We start from the raw sequence: 18482 nt of genomic DNA, 5'->3' as shown, positions 1-18482 counted from the left end.
TTTTATAAATACTGTGACTCCTCAAATCTTGTCCCAACAATCAGCAGCCATGGGCTCCTCTAATCATCTGCCTAGCACTCTGAAAATTCAAATAATTGATGCCCATAAACCAGGAAAAGGATATAAAATAGATGAAATGGCAGTTAACAGGAAAGGTGAAAGTCAAGCTGAGGTCTGAAAGTCTAAGAAAGCTTTCAGAGACAACTGCTCGTTAGATTGCTAGAAAGGCAAATCAAAATCGACCTTCAGGAAGATGTGACAGACTCTGGAGTGGTAGTGCACTGTTGTACTGTGCAGCAACACTTGCACAAATGTGAGCTTCATGGAGGATTCATCAGGAGAAAACTTTCCTGTGTCCTCAACACAAAATTTACAGAAGAAGTTTGCAAAGTTTGCAAATTAACATCTAAACAAGCCTGATTAATTTTTGGGAACAAGTCCTGTAAACGGATTAAGTTAAAATAGAACCTTTTGGCTACAATGAGCAAACATATGTTTGGAGAAAAAAGGGTGCAGAATTTTGCAGCCAGTGGCACAGGGAATATTTCACTGTTAGAGGGAAGAATGGATTCAATTAAATGCCAGCAAATTCTGCAATCAATCATTACAACGTCTGTAAAAAAAAGCTGCAGAGGAAAAGAGAATGACTTCTACAACAGGGCAATGATCCGAAACACACCTAAGAATCAACGATGGACTGCCTCAAGACGCGCGAGCTGAAAGTTATGCCATGGCCTTCACAATCCCCTGACCTAAACATCATCAAAAATTGTGGCTATTCCTCAAAGATCAGTGCATGTAAGACAGCCCAAGAATCTGCCAAGAAGCAGCAACACAGCTAGAAACCTTTTGCAATGATGAATGGGCGAAAATCCCCCAAACAAGAAGTGAAAGACACGTTTTACTGGCTACAAAAAGCCTTCGCATGCTGTGACACTTACCAAAGGGTGTGTGCTACTACTGCCATGCAACTACTAACCATGCAGGGTGACCAGACCTTTGCTTCAGACCCTTTTACTTTTTTGTTATTTTGAAACAGTAAAAGATGGAGATAATAAAGTAATATTGATTAAACTATTAAAGAAATGTCATTTTTAACTTTGTCATTTAGAAGTTGGTCACCTTTTACTCGCGTAGCGATTCAGAATTACAGGAATTTTGACCAGGGGTACCAAATTTTGGATTGTCACTCGATATTTAGGTCTGTCCAGTTACAATGCCTGGTGAAAATAATTCATGAGTTAGATGTGAAAATATTTGGTTCTACACTGTTTTCCTTTGCTGCTTCTCCTCTCCTGATTCTGTGAATTTGTTTATTTTGACAAAACGACAATTGGTGATGATTGTTGCTAGCGTTTGAATGAAGTGTGTTTTACAATGATAAAGTTACTGATTCTGTGAATGGAGTCTGGTGGCTTTGGCGTGAGCTATTTATTGGCTGTTTCTGGTTAAACAAGAAGCATCGTACTCTTTTATAAAAAGGTCTGTTTCTGCAGGGAACCTTTCCATAATGTTGCCAGGCACTTCGAATAACAAGCTGAGCAGTTTTCTGTTAAGCTGTTGTCTCTGTTAGTCACTAAGACACTAAAACATGGGAAAATTGGCTCCATAATCCGGAATTTCTCCTGTTTGTTGATACAAGTGAAATAATTCAACCACACGCTAGAGGACTATTATTTTATTTGTTTACTCTGTAATGTGTTTGAAGAAAAGACTTTCATTGTAATGCTTTGCCCTCTTATGGACATAATCCACAAAAATATGTATTCAAATAGTTTGAACCTGTATGTTTTTTTAAAAGAGGGAATAATAGACATTTTTGTCATTTTTGGACAGTTTTGACAGTTTTGTCTGTCACTGAGTTAGGTGTTGCATGTTTACATTAGATTTTACATTGGACAGCAGACACTTTGTCAGGGTCCAGTCATTAGGGAAATTCCAGGTTGGAGATGGAGAAACTGCCATTGGCATTGATTGTTTTTTCAGCAGTAAGGTCAGGCCGATGCAGCCTCTCATCTTCTATGATTTGTGTTTTGTGTTTTGGTGGTTGTTTTTTTTGGTATCCACCTCTGCAGCTGCCATCTGTGATAACACAGACACAGCTTCGACTGCACCTTGTGAGTTGTCCCAAAACACTCCCAGAACAGTGTTACTGACTTTTTAGTCTCACACACCATGTGTAAACTGTGGGTATGAGCTCTGGAACACTTCATAGAACTGTTTGCAAATGATGGCATTCTGTTTTTATTCATGATCCCGATCTCTTTCGGAATCACACTCCTCACTACACTCCTTGGCCTACACTGCTACTATACTGTCTTCCCTTGTCTGGAAATAACAGCCTTCTTCTGCGATCTTGTAGCTTTCATAGTGGATAAATACTGTGTGACAATATCTAGAGATCAACACTCTATCGTCCCGGTCTTAGAAAGATAATATTAAAAAAGACTTTTCCTGGTGAGCAGTTTTGTGTGGTGGTAGGTGGTAGAATGAGTGTTTAACCCAATTAAACACTCATTTTACCACCTACCGCCACACCAAATTCTGTTCTCAAATTCAACACTTTCAACTTTCTTTGCTCAAATGCCAATGTAGACTTGTTGAAGAATATTTCTCTGTTACCGTTTCAAATCTACATCAGCCAGTCTCCGAATAGATTAGATCTACTGCATATCACTTATTTAAAAAGAAAATATGTCACTTTAAAAGCTGGTTCGCCTGTTACTCCTGTTATTTCCTTCCTCCAGAACAGTGGTGAGGAGCAAATGCCAGGAGTTAAGTTTTCATTTAAACAAAATTATGACTGGTGTGTTAGCTGCATGCCAAATTAATCAGAGCACATAAGGCCAAATTGTCTCATAAGTTGCCATATGGCTGGTTGCTGACAAGCCATGTAGCATTTAAAAGGGTATTTTTTTATACTGAGTGCAATGCACTGCCCACTCCACATAAAACCCACCAGGGCTATATTACATCACTTCCAGCAAACTTGACAGAGTTGACTGACCTGTTTTAACAGAATATTCTCTGGTTTAGCTCAACTGAAAACACCAAAAAACCAAATCCGTCTGCATTTCAGTGCGTCATTCAGTTTTGTCATGTCGGTCACTTTGGTCATTACGTTTGTAACAGGTAATAACAACCTTGGAGGGACTAAACCTCAACAAGATGGCAGAGGATATTTATGATCATGTGAAATTTTACTGGTGGTGCTTATAAACACACTGCATATACTGTGTATCCACATACTGGTCTTTGCTCAGTGTGAATGTATGTATGTGAAGATGCTGCTTTATGCTTGTTTATCTGAGTGGTCATGAGTTGCCAGTCTGGGTTTTGTGTTTTCTTGGCTTTCTGCTTATGTGTTTGTGCCTTAGGTTCCCGGATATGTGTGTGTGTGCGTGCGTGCGTGCGCGCGCAGTCTTGAGGATCCATGCTTATGAGGCTTTTTTGTCAAATTGAAGTGCTCCGTCTGGCAAATTGGCCGGAGGCACCTCTGTTATTTTATTAGTTGCTGCTAAATGGTATATAGATGCTATTTGTGTGCGTTTTCATTTGTTGGTGCTCTTGTGTGTCTGACTGTTCATCTGTAGCCTGTCTTTGTGTTTTTCTCAATGTCTCAGTGTGTCTCCTGCCTCCTTGTAATGGTTGAGACTGCGTAGCAGCAGGTTATTAGTCACAGGGTGGCCAGTAAACACAGTAAGCGAGACACAAGGCAAAGAATCAGCCCTCACACTCTTCACAAAATACACTTCCATTATTGATGAGGCGTATCCTGTCCTCCTACAGAACTTGCCTGTGTGTGTGTTTGTGTGTGTGTTTCTTGATAGAGAGAGTAGCACAGAAAAGAGAAAGCAATGTATTAGAGATGTAGTAGACTCTTGTTGCTGTAACAATTAGGAGCATAGGCAGGTCGTACCAAAGGGGCACACAGGCACATTGATACGGGCAGTGTGATTAGATGGAAACAGGGATTGCTGATCGACTGCGAATTGTGCATTTAAAGCACTTTGATGTTGTGTCATTTAAAGTAATCCCTGCTGCAGTGATCGTCAACTGGCTGCCTCGGAGCCTCATCAGGCCCACCAAAGCTTCCAATCAGCACGCTGAATGGTAATGAATTCAGAAAATGAATGCGTCTGGAGTTATTCACTAGTGGACGAGGTTCAGTCCATCCTGAGAGTGATTGTCAATTATCTTGCCTACCCTTGACAACAAGCCAAAAAGTCTGTATTTCACAGTTCACCCATTCTACAGAATGGGATTATTCTCCAACTTCATCAAACCGCTCAGCTCCCAGGCTGAATATTCCCTGGAGCCGACAGCAGCCCACTGGCCGAACTACAGGAGGCAACTCTGGAGTTGTTGGAGAATTTTAAAGCTTCTATACTAGATGCAAGAGGCATCACTTTGGTTTATTTTTGTTGGCCAACTGTTGATTTAGTATTTTTGTTTGTTTCCTGGGATCTTGAAGAGGACTTTTCAGTTGAGATCAGGACTCATTCATTGGTGGTTGAACTGTGGGTTTGTATTGAGCACTGCCTGCCTCCTTGGTGGAGGTCAGAGAGCATTTTCTAATCAAGTATCTAGCTATTGTTCTGGATTTTGCATGTTAATTAGGAGTCTGTTCACACTTATGTAGGCTCATAGAAGTAATATTCATTTTGTAAAAAAGTGAACGTATTTAACAAAATTAGGCTTTGGCCTTTTTATTTTATTTTGAAGTTTGCCTCTAGTAAGAATGTCTTCCATGTTAGAAGCGACAAAGGCTAAAGCTGTGTGTGCTCGCTCCTTCGCCTTACAGCTCAGCCTTAATCTGTCCAGAGAGAAGAGGAGGCCAGAATGGTAACAACTGGGGCTCTCATTGTGGCACCAGGCTCAGATAACCTTGAGTTCACTGCCTGGCCCTGTTTGTCTTTTTTTTTCTTTTTTCTTCTCCTCTGTGGAGAATGAGTAGAGCTGATTTCGAGCACAGATACAAACACAGCCTTTGTCTCGAGGGTAAGCAGTTCATGCAAGGATAGCGCATGGCCTTGTAAAAGAAACAGTTCAAGCTGGGTTAAGAAAAGCAGGGTTCAAACTGTGTCAGGCACAGCCAGCACTACCTTCAACTCTCTCTCTTACACACAACACACACTCACACACTCCATGCTGATTAAGATCCAACAACTTATGCTCATTTTAAACTGTTCGGATGGATGAGATGACATTTCAAAGAAGGAACTTCCATGAAGCCAAAAGTGGTTCTTAGATATTGTTCTGTACTTGCAGTCAGTCATTTTTAGAATGAAGCTGAATCTGTCTTTTTAAATGAAGAATCACTGATTTCATAATGCATCATGTTCATGATGTAAAAAACAAAAACAAAACACCACTGTGGAAAGGGTGGCATATACTGTGAAGTAGTGACATAGCACCGCACTTCTTCTGAATATTCTACTGTATAACCTAAAGCCCGACAACAGTTAGTCCAGTGGTAGAAAATGAATCGGCAACTATTTTAATATTCAATTAATTGTTACGTGATTTTTCATCTTCTCAAAGTTGGGGATTTGCAGATATTCTTTGTCATGTATGATAATACATGAAATGTCTTTGGGTTTTGGATTGTTGTTCTGTTGTTCTGAAAAATTAAACAATTTGAACATGTCCCTTTGGGTTCTACTAAGTTATGTTGCCCATTTTCCAGTACTTTTTGACATTTAATAGACTAATGGAGAAAATAATCAGACTAATCCAAAATTAAACTAATCATTGGTTGCAGCCCTAATAAGATAGAACTAAACACCACATATAGCCAGTTACCTCACTCTTTTTTTGTGTGTCTTGTGACTTTGATCATAGTAACTGTCTTTAGCATTTAGCCTGTTGACAGACAAGTCTATTTATCTCTCTCATCTTAACTCTGTTTGACAGACACACACACACACACTGTAATAATACCCATGGGTAATTGTATGAGGAACATCAGCCATCATTGATCCAGCCTGAAAGCAGTTGATCCTTGCTGAGGTCGTGGGTCAGTCAAAGTAAAGGCTGGGCTTCACCAGCAGCTGAAGTGGCCGTATTTATCGTAGATGGACAACACGAGCTGTGATTTTTGAACAGGCTCCTCATTGTTTGCTGGAAAATGCTCTCAGGGGAGACAGGTCACTGCAGTGTGAGTCCACACCCCGTCCCTCTGTGGTCTGAGTAGTTTACAAACCCAGTGTTCCTCCCATTTTCAGACTAGTTTAGGTGAGATGCAATAACGTGTGAATCGCCTTTTTAAGGCCAGACAGAGGTGATTCTGGATATATTCTGAAGTTGAATGAGGCATGTCTCATGCCTCAAATAGTAATTGATCAACTGATTATTAAATGATGGCAATTTTGATCATTGATAAATCATTTAAGCAAAAGCCTTTGCTTTGTCTGGCTTCTCAAGTGTGAGGATTCGCTGCTCTTCTCTGTTTTGTATCATTGTTGAATACTTGTGGTATTGCCCTCAGACAACACGAGACCTCACCTTTTGTTCTGGAAAATCTTGAAGGGCATTTTCATTATTTTGAAGTCTCAATGTGACTCAAGGATTAATTGATTGAAAACATTCATTGTTTAATTGGTAATGACAGTAATCATTATTTGCAGGCCTAAATATAGCCAAACTTAACAAACAAATATACAAAAGAGCATTTCAACGGTATGAGAGAGAGAGAAACTTGCTTGGTACTGTAGTAGGGAAACCAGGATTTTGTCTCAACAAATTATTCTTTAGTGGTTGGAGGATAACTGAATATTTTTCAGCCAGCAATAGGGGGTCAGGAATGTCGTCAGTTTCCTGAGTTGCTTCTCTCTCTAGATTACATTTGTGGCTTTTAGTGACCTTATAGGAGTCATTTAATTTAATCTTGTCTGCACACAAGGAAATCCATTGGCGAGTCTAAGGCCTGCCCTGCCTGCTTGGCCTAGTGACTGTTACTGCTTTATTGGTTTCCCCCAAAGCTTGCTGTCTGATGATTATAATCTGAATTTGCACGTGGAGAATCTCTGACGACTCATCCACATGCCAGTTGGACATGCTCACAGTCCATGATATCACAGACTGCCTCAGGGATGCAGCTGCTTGAGGCCTGTCAGGATTAGAGGCGATGAAGTTTGGACACCTGGTCCCTCTCAGCTTACACACAGTTTAAAAGTCACCATGTTGGATCAGAGCTGAATTGATCTGTTGCTCATTATTGCCACGAGCCATTATTTTTTAAAGCAAGAATTAATCTCTTTCTGATCACCCACAAAACTTTCACTGGTGATCAGTGGAAGCAGTTCAATATAGATGCTGCTTGGAATAATGTTCTCATCCAATTCTCATTCAGAATCCCATAAAACCACAATGCTACATCTATTCCACTTATATTTCCAGCTTTTCTAATCAATATACACTGAGGAGTATAATCTTCTGTAGAGCAATGGGATATTCATTCTTACAATATTGCTGCAGGGTTCATGTGGATACAGTGATAACCAACATCTAGGTCAGGTCTTCACATAAGAGGATCCCAGGGAAAAACAGAGCGTTGCTTCCCGGAAAAGAGTTGTGTAGCAGCATGACAGTGTACCCATGGGTGAAGACCAGTGAAACAGAAATGACACATTTATGTGTAGCTATAGAGCCATGATTTAGAGGGATCTGTTTCCAGAAATTGAATACAGTATTCATGACTATGTTTTCATTGTTGTATAATCACCTGAAATTAAGAATCCTTTTTCCAAGTTTATGAATACAGCATACTGTCTGCTGTTTGAGTTTATCCAAAGCATCTTACAGTTCCATTAATGTATACATTGTTTATCAGTTGATTCCCGTAAGGACCAAGCTCCTAATGTTATTTTTACACAAATTGAGTTTTAAAAAAACAGGACATAGAAGAAGTCATATGACACAGCATCCAATGCATTCAAGACATTTGCCTCCAAAGTCATTGTCCAGGTCCACTGTGGCTATGTCACCTGACTTAACCAGGAAGCAGTTTGCTGTTGGATACATTTTTGTTTATTTGAAGGCCACTGAATGTTTAAAGTTGACAGCATGTATTTGTGCCTGTTGTGAGTAGTTCCAGTGGTCTTGTATACTACTACTATGTTTGCAAAAAACAAACTGTAGGCTTCGGCCTACCTTCCAACAAAATCGGTCATCTTGATCTATTTAGGGTTAAAATGATTCTTTTTCCAACAACCTTCAGGGATGTTGGCTTGATGAAGCTTAACTTCACACCAGGAACATTTCCTAATCTCTTTCATATTCATGAACTCATAGCCACAGCTCCCTCGTCAGCCCCCCGATTAAAATCACCTATTATACAAATGTCCATTTTCTCAACTAATGGTGAAATTGCTTTCCGCTGGTTATTTCCCTCGTTGGATGAGATGCAAAGCGACATGCTGCTAAAGTGAAAACAATGACACGGTTGAAAGGACCTCACACAAAGCTTTTTGCCCTTTCTTTTCCATCTCAACCTGATGTGTAGGCTTGGATGTCTGCATGACTGTGGCTGTAGGAGGGGTGGAGTGGGATAAGAGGTTTCACTGATGATCACTTTAAAATGATTGCCTGAGGGCCCAATGCTGCTTTCTATATGAGAGAGGGAAAAGGAGGGGAAGAGTTAGTGTTGCCCAGCTTTCTGATCAAGCACTGCATGAATGGAGTTGACAGTGATAATGCTATATATTGACATATCAGCTTTTACATTTATTGCATGTCTGTCTGTAATGGAGGGTTTTCCCAAATCAAGGGTCTAAGAAGGATGTCCTATGTGTCCTTAATGTATGTTGATTGTGAAGCCCTCTAAGGCAATTGGCATAAGTGAGATGTGACCTTGTTATTGATTTGTAATCATGGTTCTGATTATTATTATTATTATTATTATTATTATTGTTATTATTATGACTTGGTAGATTTTATTCGCTGTATCTACAACCCTGATTCCAAAAAAGTTGGGATACTTAATAAAATGTAAACAAAGCAGACCATAATGATTTGCAAACTATTCTTAACTGACAGTGGTTTTATAAAGTACTCCTGAGCTCATGTAGTAACGTCCTCTATACAGTCATGTGTTCACAAAGTGGTGACCCTCCTTCATCCTCGCTTGTGAGCGACTGAGTCTTTCCAGGATGCTCCTTTCATACCCCATCATGATACTATCACCTGTTACCAACCAACCTGTTTACCTGTGGAATGATTCAAACAGGTGTTTTTGGAGCGTTCCACATCTTTCACAGTCTTTGGTTGCTCCTGTCCCAACTTGTTTGAAACATGTTGCTGCATCACATTCAGAATCAGCAGATATTTACAACAATCAATGAAGTTGATGAGGTCAAACAGTAAATATATTGTCTTTGTGCTGTTTTTAATTGAGTAGATTTCAAAAAGGATTAGAAAATGATCACATTCTGTTTTCTGTTTTACACAGCGTCCCACTTTTTTGGAACTGATGTTGTAACTAGCTAATAATGTTAAATCTGTGAGTTGGTTTGAAACTCAAAAATGTTTTTAAAGGCCACACACTTAATGTTATGATAACTTAGTCCAGTGTAATGATGCTGAAGTGACTAAAGGAGAAAAAGGTTACAGGTCCCATGCAGAATGTCAGTATCCTCACAAATTGATGGTCCATCTAGAAGACATGGGAATAAAGGAGCAGCACTGTTTCTGTGTTGCAGGGTACTGCTTGTTTGCCCTAGTATGATCTAGGGCTGTAACTAATGATTATTTTTGTTGTCGACTGATCTATTGATTATCTTTCGATTAGTCACGATTAGTCACAATTATCTTCTTTGTTTACAAACACCTATTTTGGGCTTTGGGCTAACTTAATAAACCTTCACACCTGTGAAAGTTACCCTGTTATACTCTAACAGCATAGGTTTTTAAACAAATATATTAAAATAATGACACATAAAACATGTATCTGTAACAGCTGATATATTTTTGAACATATAATATCACTGTGACCACAACAAAAAATAAATTAATTAAATAATACAAACTTAAAGTGCAAGTGGTAGTAAACAAAAAATCTCTAACTCAAAAAAGCTGCAGTTAACCAGCCTTGCGGGTTGAAGAGACAATAATAAGTTGCTTTTACGTAAATCAATTAAGTCCATAAAAGTAAAAAAAAAATAAAACAAAACATCCATTTTGACAGTTGGCAGTTAAAATACCTGAAACAAATTATCTGATTTTTTACATCTTAAATATGGAATTAATATGCTCCACATCACACAGCTGATAAGTGAAAGATGTTTACAATTCAGTCTAAACGCTAGTGTCGACAGGGGCTGAAATTAAGTATGTCAAAGCAGCTTCGCCTGTGATTCATTGATTTCTGCTGTAAAATACGCATTAACGTAAGTGACCTAGCGTTCCCTCAGCAAGCTTCCGACTGATAGACATATGACACAAACTATTATGTACGTGCATCATAGGCGGACGGTTAATTAACCAGTTAGCATTGTCTAGTTGCTTTATGATTTAAAGAAATTTGCTAACCTCTACTACAAACCTGTCTCACCATTTTTTGTCATGGCCTATGAGCCAGGTCGTGATAATGTAATTGAATAATAAAAAATAAAAATCTACTCGGCAACGTGTCGGCATTTAAGGTGTTCGTGCATCGCCGTTGTGCTGCCATGAAATGATAGTTGAGCTTCACAGAATTGTTTCGCTGGATTATTTTCTGTGAAATGTTCAAACTTTGGAAAGTTTAGGTCGGGGTCGATTACGTCGACTAATCGTTGCAGCCTAGTATGATCACATGGTGAAGCAATGTAGAGACACCTGCATTGTCAATATCCAGGATCCATCAGGTATTGTTTGTCATAATGAAAATTTGAACACATAGAACATGTCTAAATGTGGCATGCCAATAGACAAATTATACTCATGTCCTCTGACACAAATATGGTTATTTCCTTTTTCTGGTATTTTTTATGTTATCTGAACCCTTTAAGCCCAGTTCAGACCTGGTCTGCTCGAGCTGTAATTACTATACCTCCAGTTTGGATGTGTGAGCCTCCTACATTATTTATAGCTTTGTAGACTTTGTTTGGCACAAAACAGACTGAGGAGAGAATTGAATTCTGCTCCCAACAAGACGTCAAATTTTCTTCACAACTCTTCGACTTGGCCCTCCCTCACTCCCTTCTTTCCTTTCAGATTAAACTTTCAGCAGGGCTGCTGGTGCCAAATTGGACAGCAGGAAACAGGAGGATTTGCCTGCTGCTGAGTCCAGCAGGAATGTGCATAAGCCCTTCAAACAGAGTAAAAAAAGGGGCAAGTTTCATGAAAAACATCACCGTGTAAATTCATACCCACAGGCTTTAGTTTTTTTATTGTCTGTCAGTTATTTGAACAGATGATGATTAAAGCTGAAGCCTACAAAATAGTGCCACGGAATAATTGAATGAGTCACTTTGGAACCATTGCCCACAATGCAGCTCTGTATAACTCTGAAGCTGTTGGGAGCTGGTGGTTCCCCTGTTCACCTGGTTGATACTCCTACCAACCACATGTTTATGTCACCACTGTGGAAATTCAACAATATAGCTGGGTGACATTTATTTCAAGTCATGTTGTGGTTTCCGTATTTGTTGCATAGTGTATATGTAGCAATTGAGTATATACAGTGTTTACACATTATATCCTGCTAGATTGAGTTGCTTCTTATGCAATGTTTTATCATTTTAACTGCAAGATTACTCCTACATTGTAATTTAGTGAGCTTTCTTCTGACTGCTTTAAGAAGAGCCATGGAATAAGAGGTGGGGTGTTCATTGCTGTGTTGAATCAGATGTAAATACCTTTTTAAAAAAATGTATTTGTCATTAATATGTGAACATTTTAGAACCTTGCGTTCAAGATTCACTGTGGTTAAACAGAATAATGGAGGAGATGGTGACACCAACCAGATTGTGAGAGAGGCAGATAGAGAGGGAACAGGAACACCAGCAATGAAGGTGGCAAGATGCCAAATACCTGAGGGAGAGGAGAGAGAGGAATTTGGGGAAGTTATGAGGAAGAACACCTGATCAATCTGCCCTCACACTGCAAGACTACAACAGTAATCTGTTTTGCAGCTTGGCTTTTGGTTGATTCTTAACATTTTTCTATGTATTTAGTTGTGATCAGAGTCCTGAATATGCCAGTCAGACGACCTTGTGTGTACTGCTGTATGGAAGGATTTGCTTTCTGTTGCTAAGGTGTGAGCGCATTAAAGTCCTCCTCCTCCACATCATCACCCATACTCGTGATGAATTAGAGGATATGATGCTGCCTGCTTTTGTCTCTGGGACAGCAGTGCCACCAGGTTTATTACATTACTGTATTCAATGTAGACTATACAGTGAATGCTGTAACTATATGCTTCCCTGTAGAAATTTTGTATGAGCATTATAGGGATTTACCCACAGTCCATACAGCCTGTGGATTCATGCAGTGCGATTCAGTCTAATCCCGGCTTGGCCTGTCGCACTAGCATTTAGTTGAACATACAGTATTGTATACAATGTAGGTCTGCCAAATGTGGCACTGAAATTCAGAACTCAGTTGAAGTAGTTCTTTGATGCTTCAGCTGAATTATAGGCGTATATTCCTTATACTTAGCTTTACCACAAGCTACAGTTTGCTGAGAAGCTATATTTCCCTTTCTTTAGACAGAAAAGGGAATGTCACAAAATGACTAACCAGTGCAGACTGAGGCCCTTTGGCACCTGGCCTGGAGACGGCCATTCAGGTTGGGACCAGTAACCCTCTGAGGCAGAAAACAGAAGACAGCAGATGTTTCGGTCTGGTGCAAAATAAATTGGTAACCAGTTTTCCACTGCCAGCCAGACTGGTCTTAATTGGTCTGGGGTCGGCTTTGTTTATTGCTGCTGGACTCATGCTGGACGGGCTGAAATGCCACGGTGGACCTGGAGAAACAGAGGAGAAGATGGGGTTGAGGCCTGCAATACAGTTTCCACGGAATAGTGTAGCAGGCTGTGACAGTGTAACTATGCCTTAATCAGACAAGAGGCGAATCTGGTAGAACAGAGGCTAAAAGGCTGGGGCTGAATACGAAAGAACAACATTGTAATCTTCACTTTTTAGATAAAAGTTGTTTCCATGGGTACAAATAATGATGATTAATCTTTGTGATTTTGAGAACAAAGCTGTTTTATATACGAACCCAACTGACAGTTAGGGAAGTAATAATGAACCTGTTTTTTTTTTCATTAAACATATTTACAATGAATCTATCCATATGAAACTGAGACTAGACATTGGTATTAACTCATTAGAACGTTCCAATCCATGAGAGAGAGTGTGTGTGTGTGTGTGTGTGTGTGTGTGTGTGTGTGTGTGTATGTACACACACACACACACAGTACTGTGCAAAAGTTTTAGCCAGGTGTGAAAAAATACTGTAAATAAGAATGCTTTCAAAAATGGAAGTGTTTATTTTCATCAATTAACAAAATGCAGTGAATGAACAGAAGACAAATCTAAATCAAGTCAGTATTTGGTGTGACCACCCTTTGCCTTCAAAACTAACCACAGATCTTCTGTGGATGTAGGCTTCCTCAAATCCTTGTGCCGCTTCATGTAATCCCAGACAGACTTGATGATGTTGGGATCAGGGCTTTGTGGGGGCCATACCATCACCTTCAGGACTTATTGTTCTTCTTTGCGCTGAAGATAGTTCTTAATGACATTGGCTGTATGTTTGGAGTCGTTGTCCTGCTGCAGAATAATTTTGGGGGCGATCGCACGCCTCCCTGATGGTATTGCATGATGGATAAGTGTCTGCCTGTACTTCTCAGCATTAAGAACACCATTAATCATGACCAAATCTCCAACTCTCCAAATGCAGCCCCAAACTTGCAAGGAACCTCCACCATTCTTTACCGTTGTGTGCAGACACTCATTATTGTACTGCTCTCCATCCCTTCAGTGAACAAACTGCCTACTGCTACAGCCAAATATTTCAAATTTTGACTCATCAGTCCAGAGCACCTGCCATCATTTTTCTACACCCCAGTTCCTATGTTTTTGTGCATAGTTGAGTTGCTTGGCCTTGTTTCCATGTCGGAGGTATGGCTTTTTGGCTGCAACTCTCCCATGAAGACCACTTCTGGGCAGACTTCTCTGGACAGTAGATGGGTGTACCTTGTTCCCACTGGTTTCTGCCAGTTCTGAGCTGATGGCACTGCTGGACATCTTCCGATTTCGAAGCTTGTAAGTTTCCTTGGCTTCCTTGACCACTGCGTCTATGTACCTCAACGTCGCCTGTTTCTTTGTACTTCTTCAAAAGAGCTTGAACAGCACATCCTGAAAACCCAGTCTTTGTTGCCCTGTGTCATTCACTGTACTGCACATTAACTTTGAATTGGAGCAGTTTCTTTATCTGTGTAGTTTTATGTGTGGTCTCAGTCTCTTGTAAATAGCTGCACTCAAAGCACGTTCAGTGAAGAAATGTTGATGTGTTGAACACCCTGCCCTGCCATATATCAAATGATTAGTATAGTGATTAGTATAGTTGGCTGAATTTGTTTTCTTACAGATGGCTAAAACACACACACACACACACACACACACACACACACACACACACACACACACACACACACAGGCTCACAAATATGCACAAGATACATACCCCACCCCCTCCCTGACACACACACAAACACGCCTTAGCTCTCCATCATCTCATACTCTTCCACAGCAGACAGTTTACAAGACAGAGAGAAGGACAATAATGACATCACGTTTTCCCGCCTCGTGAATTAATGCCGAAGAGCTCAGAAACCTGTCAACTAATAAAACTGGCACAGGGACCAAGGCCGAGATGGCCGTTGTTTGAGAGAGAGAGAGAGAGAGAGAGAGAGAGAGAGAGAGAGAGAGAGAGAGAGAGAGAGAGAGAGAGAGAGAGAGAGAGAGAGAGAGAGAGAGAGAGAGAGAGAGAGAGAGAGAGAGAGGAGAAGGAGAAAGGCCTGTGTGAGATTGTAATAGATGGAGAGAAGGGATTTGAAGACTGTGAGAGTTCAGGTGAGATAGAAAGGTGTGTGGTGTGAATTGAATCAAAGCATAAGAGGAGTACATGTATGTGTGTTAAGAGAGGAAGAGAGTTAGATTGAGTAAGTGTGCTAGAGCTTTCAGTCGAGACTGGCTTTGTTTGTGAATGAGGCCGTGGAGATAATTCCCCAAATAAATAAACCTCATCCTGGCCAATTTGTCTCAGATAAGCAGTGCCTGGCAGCCCTAAACCTACCTTTTGGAAGTGCCAGTTCAGCTTCATTTGAATTAGTTGGCATTGTATGAAAAGCCGTGCAGCCCTAAAATGCTTGGAGGATGGTACAAACTAACAGCAACAGACAATACAAGGCCAGATGTGAGGACTGACGACAGGTAAAGGCAGGGTCGAGCCAGATTAGCGGGGAAAAGAAGAGATTCAGCAGGGGGGAATGATCAACGGAAGCAAATTGGCGACAGAGAAATGCGCCTACTGAAGGGTGTAAGGAGTGTTCACGCAACAGGGTTTGAATGGAGCGATCACGGAAAGATTAGGAAAAACACAGCAAGACGGTGATGAATGAGAATAAACAGATGGTTGGGTATAAGAAGGAGGGGCAGATGAAAGGCGGAGGGTGTGATGGAGCAGGAAGGAGATGGAGAGGGGAGACTACTCAGGTGTGATCACAAGGTTATATTGAAACATGAAAGTGAGCCGAACTTCTCAAGGCTGGGAAAACAAATCCCACATAGAATCAGAGAAACATTAGCAAACTGCAAATTTCAATTCTCTTTTGCTTTGACCTTTACGCTGAATTCACAAATTGAGAAGGGTGATAAATTGGATGAATTATAATCAGGTGCCACTGGATAATTTGTTACTGATGGATGTGGAAAATATTAAAAGTAAGCTGAACTACAATCTTAAATTGGTTGAGAACGTTTGTGGACATGTTTGATGACAATGCATACCTTTCAAAATAGTTTTATTAAAGAAGTTGAAAACTGTGTTTAACATGTTACATAGAATATTGTTCTTTACATTAATGATTATTTTAATGAAATCATAGTAAATCAATGTTGCAGTTAAATTCCCTCATAGCATGCCAATAAAAGTAATGCAAGTTGCAGTTATCTATAGGGATGGCTATTAGATGTAATATTGGACATGTGAATAGTTTAGTGGCCAGAAACTAGACTGATGTCCAAAAGTCAAGAAGTGAAAGATCAAACAAAGATCAAACTCTTAAGCATTTTAGGCAGTGTATTATTTTTGTTTTGTCCAATTTCAAACTGGAAAAAAAGGAAAGGAGTAAAAATGTAAAAATGTGGGCGCCCCAAGAGATTTAAGCTCTCAGATAACTTTAACAAAGGTCTCAAACCTTAATCATCATGTACAATCATCATTAACAAAGGCCAGGTGATGCAAATTTCAAAGCTAACAAGAATAGTGGAGCTCAAGATGAGAAAATTCTGCCATCAAGCATCACTGTCCATTAAAAGCTGCAGATGAAAAGAGGATGGCTTCTCCAACAGGGTAATGATCCTCAACACATCTCAACAGGCACAAGCTAAAGGTTTTGTAGTGGCCCTCACAGTCCCCCGATGTTAACATCATAGAAAATCTGTAGATAGACCTCAAAAGAGCAGTGCATGCAAGACAGCCCAAGAATCTCACAGAACTAGAAACCTTTTGCAAGGAAGAATGGCCGAAAATCCTACAAACAACAACTGAAAGACTCTTATCTGGCTTCAAAAAGCTTACAAGCTGGGATATTTGCCAAAGGGGTGTTGCAAAGTACTGCCCATGCAGGGTGCCCAAACTTTTGCTTTAGGCAGAATATTTTGTTTTTTTGGAACTGTAAAAGATGGAAATAAAAAGTAATATTGCTTGAAATGCTGAAGAAATGTATCATCTTTAAATTTGTGCTTTTTGGAAGTCATATTTTACTTGCTTAGCTATGCAAAGTAACAGACATCTGACCAGGGGTGCCCCTTTCCCATGGAAAACATTTTAATACAGCTCCAAAACTTAATGTAAATTCAACTGAACAATGTACTGTTTAATGCAGATAGAACAGTAGCATTGTTGTCATCATGTCTATATCAGCACAGCAAAGGGAAATGCTCATCTGAGGCCACTATATATGATACTATATTTATATCTGTACAGCTAATCCTAATGATCAGTTGGACATTTAGAATCATTATATCATTTATAGGATTGCTAGGTTCATGTTGGAGGCCTGATCAGTTGAAAAAACTTCAAAACAAAAGAATGTTTTGAATATAAACTTCAACCAACAGATATCAGCATGTATGTAGATGATGAGTGATAAAATAATGCATCTTTGGATCATACTGTACTGTACGCAGTCACAAAACATCCTAGTAATGTTCTGTGTGCGATGCATATGGTGCAAGTAAGGGAGCACTCCATTCGTAAAATGTGCATCAGAATTTGATGTGATGTGATCTCAGCCTTGACAAGAGAGAACAGATCTACGTCCAGTGTTGTTTATGGCGTCAGTTATGCTCTTAAGGCTGTGTGATGGCAGAAATGTACTAGTAGAGCTTTGAGGAGTGATGATAAGGGCTTCTAAAACAATACCACTTAGAATTTTAAAAGGGAATATGTTCCTAAATTACATAATGTCAGTGTCACCTTTTTCATTTTATTCACAGCCGTGACAGGGTTATTTGCTGTGGTATATCATTGTTGTGAACACACAGGGAGATGCATCCAGGAGCTGTTACACAAAGCCTTGACATCAAAGGAATATTCTCTGACTCAAGAACTTTGACAGGCCTCTATCTTTGCCTCAACGGTGTCACATTGCTACGACTGCCTAAAGCGTACCTGTAGGTGATGAGAGTGACAGAAGGGAGGGGGATGGGGGTTGTGTGGAGCGGCAGAGGGGCTCTGCTCCGCCAACAGTCGGGCCAATCTGTCAAGATCCGGCAGGCAGCCAGGGCAACTTGCTATCAGCTCTGCCTGCCTGACTGCAGTGTATTTTTAGAGTGATTTAGAGGTTCCTGTCTATAATGATAATAACACTGCAGTTCCTGCGTGAAGCCAGACACTCTCCTTTTGAATGGAGGCATAGATAAGAGGGGATGGCGGGAGACTCAGGGATTCCAGCAGCACACGCAGTAGCTGATATGAAATGAGGAAGGGTTTAAAGGGCGATGCCACTGACGTTTACCACTGAAATATGTTGTAAGTGTGTGTGCACTGAAGAGAACCAAATGCAGCGAGCAGTTGGTGAGGGACAACAAGATAATCTGATGATCTCAACACCTTGCTGCATAGTTTTACATATTGATAAGGAGATTTTCGTGAATTTGCTGTAACTCCTTCATCCTTCTTTAAAATATGCTGTTTTGTTTTATGTGGAGACATTTACATGTAGTGCAATGCAACATTGTGACACAGTGACTACTGGTCAGAA

General features: G+C 40.1%; 1 protein-coding gene across 1 annotated transcript in view; it reads left to right on the top strand.

Moving 5' to 3' along the window:
• The window catches only part of man1a2 (mannosidase, alpha, class 1A, member 2), a 131899-nt gene that overhangs the window by 43485 nt on the left and 69932 nt on the right, over window positions 1–18482 (top strand). The window lies entirely within an intron of this gene.

Source organism: Chelmon rostratus, chromosome 13 (assembly GCF_017976325.1).
Source record: "Chelmon rostratus isolate fCheRos1 chromosome 13, fCheRos1.pri, whole genome shotgun sequence".
NCBI classification, from domain to species: Eukaryota; Metazoa; Chordata; class Actinopteri; order Chaetodontiformes; family Chaetodontidae; genus Chelmon; species Chelmon rostratus.
Note: the sequence above shows the minus strand (reverse complement) of the source record. Positions and strands in the feature narration are given on the sequence as shown.